The following is an 11,765-nucleotide window of genomic DNA, read 5'->3' as shown; positions in this document are numbered from 1 at the left end:
TGCAACACGCCTAGGGGACAGATCTGTTTACAGTATTAGTAACCAATGTTTTTCCTGTCTGTGCATAGCACTATATGATAATTCACATTTATAATAATCTGTGTTTAAGAGCAGTGATTTAATAGCGCCCCCTCACGATGCCAATGGATATGGTTACACCCGATGCCGAAGCTAAGGGGTATATGCATATATCCCAATAACCGTCACAGCTGTGTAGCGTATGGGTCACCACAATAGTGAGCCCTCACAGCTGCACACGATTCTTATATGGATTAGTAACCAATATTGCTTGATGTGTACCCTCACTGGGTGCGAATCGCAAGCGTTATGGGCTAAATGGCCCTATTATCCTTGCGTAGGGTAATCCCTTTTGTAGCGCATATGCTGGTGTCATGAGTAAGGTGGTGTGCAGACAGCCAGTAAGCTGACCTGCATGGAACACCCCTTCTTTCGTAGCGCACAGCAGCCAGTGAGAGACAGCCTTAGTAAGAGGCAAAATGGGTCAAGCAATCAATCTGTCTGCGGGTGAGACCAGCAGATATCGTCTGGTGTGTACCCTCGCTTGTATTATAGCAATATGACTAAAGGTTTAGCTGTATTCCCTTTATAACAACTATTCAAACAGTATCTTTAACATCAGGGTAGTTCCCTATGAGTTATAGAGAATAGGTTGTGCGGGTATACAGGGGTTAATATTACATGTGTCCTGCGGGCGAGCTGGGCTGCACATACAACCCACTCCACCAGCGGAGTGGACAGCGAAAGACAACGTAACCAGACGGCAAGGTGAGTATCGTAGGCAGCTAAGAAATACAATGCATTGAATCAAAATTTTAAGCTAAACATTAGAGTCCTGAAAAGGACTGGAAATGCAGTAAGACAGGAGTCGGGAGAGCTAAGCGAACGTCCGCACGGCTAGGAGGCCGGCGTACGCTTCGCAGTTCTTCGTCAGGGCAACCTGCATTGGCGTCACCGGGCGGTTTAAATAGACGGCATTCAAGTAAGTATCCAATAGAACGTAAGTATCCGCATGTGGTTCTCCGTTCGTCATTAGCATATCGGAGAACTGAGTTGGCCGGTGTGTATATCCCACTGTTGGGAAGTAAGTTCAGATCTGGTGATTCCTAGCAAGCTCAGAGATTGCGTGAAGTCTATTGGGTGCTTGGAGCCATTAAACAACTATTTGAAATATGTCGTATATGGCTCAAGTATGACAAGGTCATTAACATCTGATGTGGGATCTGCGCGCTAATAGAAAGCGGTATGTCAGATATCCTGGGTCATTTTACTTGTCAGATATTTTAGTTTCTAAGGTACTGACATTTTAACGGCTCCAATTATCCTTTGCATATATGAAATACATTTAGCCAGGGTGTCATCTGGCCGTTAGGTACATGCGTTGTAGGTGTGTTATGACATCTCCTATTATATGGGCATATCGTTATTGTCGGGGATTGCACTGTGACTGTCCAGTTGTAACTAGATGACAGCAACGGCATCATGACAGCAGTAGTGGTGTTATCCATCCACGCCAAAGCTGTCCATTATGCCCACATCATGGGCAGTTATGATTGTTGTGCCTTGAGGGTCATCCTGATTGTAGGTTCTCTATACACCAAGGGGTCATAACGTCCGTAGCGTTAATCTGACTGTGCATATAAATTATATAGTCAGTGTGTCCTATATTGGAGACGGTGGATTTGACAGATAGGACTGGATTATAAATTGACATAGGTAGAAAGCCTGAGAGATTGTTAGGTAAATTGATGTCATAATAAAGTGTTCTGGACTGGTCATGTGGGGGTGCCCTGTTGGGGGGTGCAGGAATCGTAATATCCTTAAATTAAATGAGAAGCCATTGGGTCATATACATATTGTTACATTGGGTTACTAACGGTGAAAGATAATGTTTGCGTGATTAAGCAATAATAGCCTACTGAGTGGTGGGAAAATCCACTGAGTGATGGTCTAAGGGAAAATTGTTTAGTTAAATGTAATATATAAATAAAAATTATTGAATAAGGTGCTGCAAATATGCGTGATAAGAGAGTGATAATAAAAGAGACATGTTACAAACAATTATTATGCTGTCCAGCTTGCTGATCGCAAGGATATAAGATACCCAAAGGAGGGTAGTGTACATTGTGAAAGGGGGTGACCACTGCAAAAGAAACGGGGGTGAAGACCACACAAATAAAAGGAGGTGGAAATGTGAGAGTGGGGGGACCAGATCCGACACTGGAATTCAATCATATCAGGTGTAAGTATGTATGGTCTTGTGGCATATATAGATAACCAACTGGGTCATTCTTCTGTCATGTATCACTCGCCGTAAATAAGGAGGATGAGAGTTTAAATCCTCCCAGGACAAAGAGATGCTGGGATTTTAAAAAAATGTTTAGAGAATGGGCCAAAGGATGTTAGCTCCTCAGATGTTGTGGGTATGGCCAATCGGTGCTGGAGATTCGATGGCTACATCTATGAATATATAAGGACAGATATGGTGTGAGTCTGGCAGATATCATCGGGCTGAGAGGAGTCGTTTTTTAGGCGCTTCTCTGAATGACAGGTTGTGTTTATTACAGGTAACATGCATAACTGTTTTCTTCATTAAGTCCGTTAGGGACCATTGCATCCATTAGGAAAATGAGTCTGTTTTCCTGTCTTAGTAGGGTTTTGTCTCTGTCGCCCTTTCTAACTCCAAGGTCGACTGTCAGCATGCCAAATGCTCGTAGTCCCGAAGGGATGCTTTTATGGTATTTTAGAAAGTGCCTTGCGATCGGTGTTAATGTCTTCATATTGGCTCTATCTTTGTCGGCATTCCTAATGCTTGTCATATGTTCCAATAGTCTCTGTTTCAGGGGCCTGATAGTCTTCCCTATATATCTTTTATTGCATGGGCATTGCAATTGATAAACCACTCCAGATGTTGTGCAAGTGATGTGGCTCTGGATCTTCCATTCTTTATCGAATTTATCCGTGTAGGAGGTGGTAGGGGTCATGAGAGGGCAGGCTTTACATTTTCCACATTTGTTGGAGCCTTTTTTCTTGTTGATTCCTGTAGCTGGTTGGTCCAGGTGGCTTTGGACTAAAATGTCCCTCAAGTTCTTACTGCGTCTCCAGCACATCTGGATTCGTTGTCCTAGGATTTTGTCCAAGTCCTTATCTGTTCTTAGGACATTGGTGTGTTTATTAACAATATTTTGGATGGTCTTCCATTCTGGGCAAAAGGTGCCTATGAACCGTACTGTCTCTGTGTTATCATCTGGGTTCCTTATCTTTGGTACAAGGAGCTGGTCTCTGCTTGTCTGTCCTGCTGCCTTAGCAGCCTTCCTGACTTTTCTTTTGCTATAACCCCTGTGTATGAGGCGTTGTGATAGTTCCTCTGCTCTCTCCTTGTAAGTGACCTCACTCGAACAATTCCTCCTTGTCCTCAGAAATTCCCCTTTGGGGAGTCCCTCGAGGACTGGTGGGAAGTGTGAGCTTGTGTGGTGTAAGATGGAGTTCGTCGCAGTTTTTTTGCGGAACAGGTCTGATGATATATGTCCATCAGATTCGATGGATAACTTCAAGTCGAGGAAGGAGACTGATTCCTGACTGATGTCATAAGTCAGCTTTAAATTCAGTTGGTTCAGGTTCAGTTTGGAGATGAATGTAACAAAATGCTCCTTTTCACCCTCCCAGATGATCAGCAGGTCATCTATGTACCTTAGCCATATTAGTACATGTTTTGTGTAAATTTCATTTTCTTCGCAGAATACTATCTCCCGTTCCCACCACCCCAGGTACAGGTTCGCATAGGTTGGTGCACAGGCACTACCCATAGCAGTCCCCTGTACCTGGAGGTAGATGTTGTTGTTGCAGGTGAAAAAATTCCTTGTAAGTATAAACTCAAGGAGCAGGATAATAAATTGATTAAATTCCTCGTTCTTTTCCATACTCAAGAAGTACCGTGTGGCGTTAATTCCGTGCTCATGTATTATGCTCGTGTAAAGCCCCTCCACGTCACAGGTCACCAACCAGCATTTGTTACTCAGGGTGACATCCTGTATTCTGTTCAGCACGTCCATGGTGTCACGTATATAAGATGGTAAGGTAAGTACATATTTGCGCAGCCAATAGTCTACGAATTTACTCGCTTTCTCAGTGAGGCCATCCATCCCTGAGACGATAGGTCTCCCAGGTGGGTTTTTCTCATTCTTGTGTACCTTCGGTAAGAGGTACAGTGTGGGTACTCTCGGATGGTGGACTGTTAGAAAGTCTAACTGCGATTTAGTGATGATATTTTCACTCTTTGCATCATCCAGAATTGTTTTATATTGTGCGGAATATTTGTCCAGGGGATTGAACGTCAATTTCTTATAACATCTTTGATCTCTGAGTTGGCGTTCTAATTCTTGGATGTATTTGTTCCGGTCCCATAACACGACATTGCCCCCTTTGTCGGAGGGTTTAATGATAGTGTCCTCCCAATCTGTAATTTCTTTCAGTGCCTTCCTCTCTTCTTTAGATAGATTTCCCGGAGGGTTGTTCATTTTACATTTTTCCAGTGAGTCAAGGTCTTTACTGACTAGGTCAATGTAAGTTTTCACCTGGGGGCATAATTTGAAATCAGGATAGAATTGTGATTTCTTTTTTGGAGGGGGCCCCATGATTTGTTCTGTGAGTTCTTCGGAACGGATCGGGGTTTCTTCTGCTAGTTCATCTAATATGGCAAGAGCACTAAGGTCTTCTTTTGTAAAGAAGTCAGTGATCATGGGCTGATTATCCATAGTACTACTAAGCCCAGATGTGCTGGGGAGGTCTGATGGGGTCACCAGGTCTTTCTTGCTGAATAGTTTTTTCAAAAGGAGCTTCCTCCCAAAGAGATTAATGTCACGTTCATAATCTGACCGATTGAAGGTCTGGGTGGGACTGAAGGAAAGTCCTTTTCCAAGGACTTCCTCTTGCGCCGGGGTGAGGTCGTGGTGTGTCAGGTTAATAATACGGAGGCGGTCTACAGGTTCTAATTCCTGTACCGTCGGTATTCCCTGTGTTCTTCCCTCCACTCCCTGTTGGTCCTTTTTCTTCTTGCCCCTCCTGATCTTTCTGGGAATCCTCCTATATTGTCCCTGGTCTCTCTGGGGGTTACCCCTAAAAAATTCTGCGTAGCTTTGCGTGTATTGAATTGTTCATTAAGGGATTCACTCCCAGAAGAATCAATGTCTGATGTGGTGTAATTGGGATTGCGGGCGCCTGGTGCCCGTCTGTTAGTGTGACTCCATTTATAGGCCGAGTTAGTTGTAAAGTCCTGAACATCTCTCTGTAATTTAGATTTCTTCCGACTAATAGTCTCCCTTTCAATACCATCAATTTCCGTTTTGAAGCGTTGGTACATGTGTTGGAACTTGTCTAATCCTTCAAACTCTTTGAGTTTGGAGCTTAATCTTGATATCTCTGTCGCATATTGCTCTAGTTTTATTTCTTCATGCTTGGTCAGGATATTAATCAGTTTAAGCGAGCAGTTAGTAAGCGTTTGTTCCCATTCCGTTTTCAGATTATCTGAGGCAAGTTCAAAAGACGGAAATACTTTTGGGCGAAGCCCCCTAGGTGTTACTCTCTGTTTAGTGTAACTGTCAAACGTAGCCTTATTCCAGAAGGCTTTGGATTGTTTGATCAGTATAAATTTGAGAGAATGCAGATCGTTAATCCAGTCATCACTGATCTGGATGTGTGTAATGTCTCTAGTCAGAAGATTATCCATACAATTCTTGAGCTTATTCTGCCTCTCTGTCAAATCTTGACTGAGGCTAAAGTTGGAGGTACTAGGTGCGGATATTTCAGTGTTGGACATTTTATTTTATTTTTTACTTGCCACCGTGTGGTGAGGTCAGTGCAGATTTGGAATATGCTATTAAGGATATAAATATATTGCACAGTGCCCGTGCCGAGTGACCAGGAACGTGACACTAGGTCACTTCAAGTATTACAGTATACAGGGTTGGGGTTGGTCAGACGCACAGGGCAGAAAGATTGTGCGTAGATATAGGAGAGAGAAAGGCCCCCCGTTGGGTATATGTAGTACAGTCACTATGAGACCATGGGGGTGTGCTACCACTGGACAATTATTATATACGGTACAGGGAGAAGGCAAGAGTTGTCACAGTCGTGGTGCACCTCAAAGAAATTAAACACTTAAAATTTAATAACTTTTATTAGTATATATTAAAAAGAGTAGCTGCGAAAATATGACAATACTACATATAACATTAAACAAAAGACAAGTGAGATCATGTGCAAGTTAAAACTAGGGCTCATGCGGCGTCCCTTAGCTCCAGAATCCCTTAATCCACAATTTTATTAGGTACTGTTTGACTAGATACTGTCTTTCCCTGCGTGTCGGCTGTGTAGCCTGCAACACGCCTAGGGGACAGATCTGTTTACAGTATTAGTAACCAATGTTTTTCCTGTCTGTGCATAGCACTATATGATAATTCACATTTATAATAATCTGTGTTTAAGAGCAGTGATTTAATAGCGCCCCCTCACGATGCCAATGGATATGGTTACACCCGATGCCGAAGCTAAGGGGTATATGCATATATCCCAATAACCGTCACAGCTGTGTAGCGTATGGGTCACCACAATAGTGAGCCCTCACAGCTGCACACGATTCTTATATGGATTAGTAACCAATATTGCTTGATGTGTACCCTCACTGGGTGCGAATCGCAAGCGTTATGGGCTAAATGGCCCTATTATCCTTGCGTAGGGTAATCCCTTTTGTAGCGCATATGCTGGTGTCATGAGTAAGGTGGTGTGCAGACAGCCAGTAAGCTGACCTGCATGGAACACCCCTTCTTTCGTAGCGCACAGCAGCCAGTGAGAGACAGCCTTAGTAAGAGGCAAAATGGGTCAAGCAATCAATCTGTCTGCGGGTGAGACCAGCAGATATCGTCTGGTGTGTACCCTCGCTTGTATTATAGCAATATGACTAAAGGTTTAGCTGTATTCCCTTTATAACAACTATTCAAACAGTATCTTTAACATCAGGGTAGTTCCCTATGAGTTATAGAGAATAGGTTGTGCGGGTATACAGGGATTAATATTACATGTGTCCTGCGGGCGAGCTGGGCTGCACATACAACCCACTCCACCAGCGGAGTGGACAGCGAAAGACAACGTAACCAGACGGCAAGGTGAGTATCGTAGGCAGCTAAGAAATACAATGCATTGAATCAAAATTTTAAGCTAAACATTAGAGTCCTGAAAAGGACTGGAAATGCAGTAAGACAGGAGTCGGGAGAGCTAAGCGAACGTCCGCACGGCTAGGAGGCCGGCGTACGCTTCGCAGTTCTTCGTCAGGGCAACCTGCATTGGCGTCACCGGGCGGTTTAAATAGACGGCATTCAAGTAAGTATCCAATAGAACGTAAGTATCCGCATGTGGTTCTCCGTTCGTCATTAGCATATCGGAGAACTGAGTTGGCCGGTGTGTATATCCCACTGTTGGGAAGTAAGTTCAGATCTGGTGATTCCTAGCAAGCTCAGAGATTGCGTGAAGTCTATTGGGTGCTTGGAGCCATTAAACAACTATTTGAAATATGTCGTATATGGCTCAAGTATGACAAGGTCATTAACATCTGATGTGGGATCTGCGCGCTAATAGAAAGCGGTATGTCAGATATCCTGGGTCATTTTACTTGTCAGATATTTTAGTTTCTAAGGTACTGACATTTTAACGGCTCCAATTATCCTTTGCATATATGAAATACATTTAGCCAGGGTGTCATCTGGCCGTTAGGTACATGCGTTGTAGGTGTGTTATGACATCTCCTATTATATGGGCATATCGTTATTGTCGGGGATTGCACTGTGACTGTCCAGTTGTAACTAGATGACAGCAACGGCATCATGACAGCAGTAGTGGTGTTATCCATCCACGCCAAAGCTGTCCATTATGCCCACATCATGGGCAGTTATGATTGTTGTGCCTTGAGGGTCATCCTGATTGTAGGTTCTCTATACACCAAGGGGTCATAACGTCCGTAGCGTTAATCTGACTGTGCATATAAATTATATAGTCAGTGTGTCCTATATTGGAGACGGTGGATTTGACAGATAGGACTGGATTATAAATTGACATAGGTAGAAAGCCTGAGAGATTGTTAGGTAAATTGATGTCATAATAAAGTGTTCTGGACTGGTCATGTGGGGGTGCCCTGTTGGGGGGTGCAGGAATCGTAATATCCTTAAATTAAATGAGAAGCCATTGGGTCATATACATATTGTTACATTGGGTTACTAACGGTGAAAGATAATGTTTGCGTGATTAAGCAATAATAGCCTACTGAGTGGTGGGAAAATCCACTGAGTGATGGTCTAAGGGAAAATTGTTTAGTTAAATGTAATATATAAATAAAAATTATTGAATAAGGTGCTGCAAATATGCGTGATAAGAGAGTGATAATAAAAGAGACATGTTACAAACAATTATTATGCTGTCCAGCTTGCTGATCGCAAGGATATAAGATACCCAAAGGAGGGTAGTGTACATTGTGAAAGGGGGTGACCACTGCAAAAGAAACGGGGGTGAAGACCACACAAATAAAAGGAGGTGGAAATGTGAGAGTGGGGGGACCAGATCCGACACTGGAATTCAATCATATCAGGTGTAAGTATGTATGGTCTTGTGGCATATATAGATAACCAACTGGGTCATTCTTCTGTCATGTATCACTCGCCGTAAATAAGGAGGATGAGAGTTTAAATCCTCCCAGGACAAAGAGATGCTGGGATTTTAAAAAAATGTTTAGAGAATGGGCCAAAGGATGTTAGCTCCTCAGATGTTGTGGGTATGGCCAATCGGTGCTGGAGATTCGATGGCTACATCTATGAATATATAAGGACAGATATGGTGTGAGTCTGGCAGATATCATCGGGCTGAGAGGAGTCGTTTTTTAGGCGCTTCTCTGAATGACAGGTTGTGTTTATTACAGGTAACATGCATAACTGTTTTCTTCATTAAGTCCGTTAGGGACCATTGCATCCATTAGGAAAATGAGTCTGTTTTCCTGTCTTAGTAGGGTTTTGTCTCTGTCGCCCTTTCTAACTCCAAGGTCGACTGTCAGCATGCCAAATGCTCGTAGTCCCGAAGGGATGCTTTTATGGTATTTTAGAAAGTGCCTTGCGATCGGTGTTAATGTCTTCATATTGGCTCTATCTTTGTCGGCATTCCTAATGCTTGTCATATGTTCCAATAGTCTCTGTTTCAGGGGCCTGATAGTCTTCCCTATATATCTTTTATTGCATGGGCATTGCAATTGATAAACCACTCCAGATGTTGTGCAAGTGATGTGGCTCTGGATCTTCCATTCTTTATCGAATTTATCCGTGTAGGAGGTGGTAGGGGTCATGAGAGGGCAGGCTTTACATTTTCCACATTTGTTGGAGCCTTTTTTCTTGTTGATTCCTGTAGCTGGTTGGTCCAGGTGGCTTTGGACTAAAATGTCCCTCAAGTTCTTACTGCGTCTCCAGCACATCTGGATTCGTTGTCCTAGGATTTTGTCCAAGTCCTTATCTGTTCTTAGGACATTGGTGTGTTTATTAACAATATTTTGGATGGTCTTCCATTCTGGGCAAAAGGTGCCTATGAACCGTACTGTCTCTGTGTTATCATCTGGGTTCCTTATCTTTGGTACAAGGAGCTGGTCTCTGCTTGTCTGTCCTGCTGCCTTAGCAGCCTTCCTGACTTTTCTTTTGCTATAACCCCTGTGTATGAGGCGTTGTGATAGTTCCTCTGCTCTCTCCTTGTAAGTGACCTCACTCGAACAATTCCTCCTTGTCCTCAGAAATTCCCCTTTGGGGAGTCCCTCGAGGACTGGTGGGAAGTGTGAGCTTGTGTGGTGTAAGATGGAGTTCGTCGCAGTTTTTTTGCGGAACAGGTCTGATGATATATGTCCATCAGATTCGATGGATAACTTCAAGTCGAGGAAGGAGACTGATTCCTGACTGATGTCATAAGTCAGCTTTAAATTCAGTTGGTTCAGGTTCAGTTTGGAGATGAATGTAACAAAATGCTCCTTTTCACCCTCCCAGATGATCAGCAGGTCATCTATGTACCTTAGCCATATTAGTACATGTTTTGTGTAAATTTCATTTTCTTCGCAGAATACTATCTCCCGTTCCCACCACCCCAGGTACAGGTTCGCATAGGTTGGTGCACAGGCACTACCCATAGCAGTCCCCTGTACCTGGAGGTAGATGTTGTTGTTGCAGGTGAAAAAATTCCTTGTAAGTATAAACTCAAGGAGCAGGATAATAAATTGATTAAATTCCTCGTTCTTTTCCATACTCAAGAAGTACCGTGTGGCGTTAATTCCGTGCTCATGTATTATGCTCGTGTAAAGCCCCTCCACGTCACAGGTCACCAACCAGCATTTGTTACTCAGGGTGACATCCTGTATTCTGTTCAGCACGTCCATGGTGTCACGTATATAAGATGGTAAGGTAAGTACATATTTGCGCAGCCAATAGTCTACGAATTTACTCGCTTTCTCAGTGAGGCCATCCATCCCTGAGACGATAGGTCTCCCAGGTGGGTTTTTCTCATTCTTGTGTACCTTCGGTAAGAGGTACAGTGTGGGTACTCTCGGATGGTGGACTGTTAGAAAGTCTAACTGCGATTTAGTGATGATATTTTCACTCTTTGCATCATCCAGAATTGTTTTATATTGTGCGGAATATTTGTCCAGGGGATTGAACGTCAATTTCTTATAACATCTTTGATCTCTGAGTTGGCGTTCTAATTCTTGGATGTATTTGTTCCGGTCCCATAACACGACATTGCCCCCTTTGTCGGAGGGTTTAATGATAGTGTCCTCCCAATCTGTAATTTCTTTCAGTGCCTTCCTCTCTTCTTTAGATAGATTTCCCGGAGGGTTGTTCATTTTACATTTTTCCAGTGAGTCAAGGTCTTTACTGACTAGGTCAATGTAAGTTTTCACCTGGGGGCATAATTTGAAATCAGGATAGAATTGTGATTTCTTTTTTGGAGGGGGCCCCATGATTTGTTCTGTGAGTTCTTCGGAACGGATCGGGGTTTCTTCTGCTAGTTCATCTAATATGGCAAGAGCACTAAGGTCTTCTTTTGTAAAGAAGTCAGTGATCATGGGCTGATTATCCATAGTACTACTAAGCCGACACAGCCGACACGCAGGGAAAGACAGTATCTAGTCAAACAGTACCTAATAAAATTGTGGATTAAGGGATTCTGGAGCTAAGGGACGCCGCATGAGCCCTAGTTTTAACTTGCACATGATCTCACTTGTCTTTTGTTTAATGTTATATGTAGTATTGTCATATTTTCGCAGCTACTCTTTTTAATATATACTAATAAAAGTTATTAAATTTTAAGTGTTTAATTTCTTTGAGGTGCACCACGACTGTGACAACTCTTGCCTTCTCCCTGTACCGTATATAATAATTGTCCAGTGGTAGCACACCCCCATGGTCTCATAGTGACTGTACTACATATACCCAACGGGGGCCTTTCTCTCTCCTATATCTACGCACAATCTTTCTGCCCTGTGCGTCTGACCAACCCCAACCCTGTATACTGTAATACTTGAAGTGACCTAGTGTCACGTTCCTGGTCACTCGGCACGGGCACTGTGCAATATATTTATATCCTTAATAGCATATTCCAAATCTGCACTGACCTCACCACACGGTGGCAAGTAAAAAATAAAATAAAATGTCCAACACTGAAATATCCGCACCTAGTAC

This window comes from Crinia signifera, chromosome 5 (genome assembly GCF_055691185.1).
Source record: "Crinia signifera chromosome 5, ASM5569118v1, whole genome shotgun sequence".
Lineage (NCBI taxonomy): Eukaryota > Metazoa > Chordata > Amphibia > Anura > Myobatrachidae > Crinia > Crinia signifera.
Note: the sequence above shows the minus strand (reverse complement) of the source record.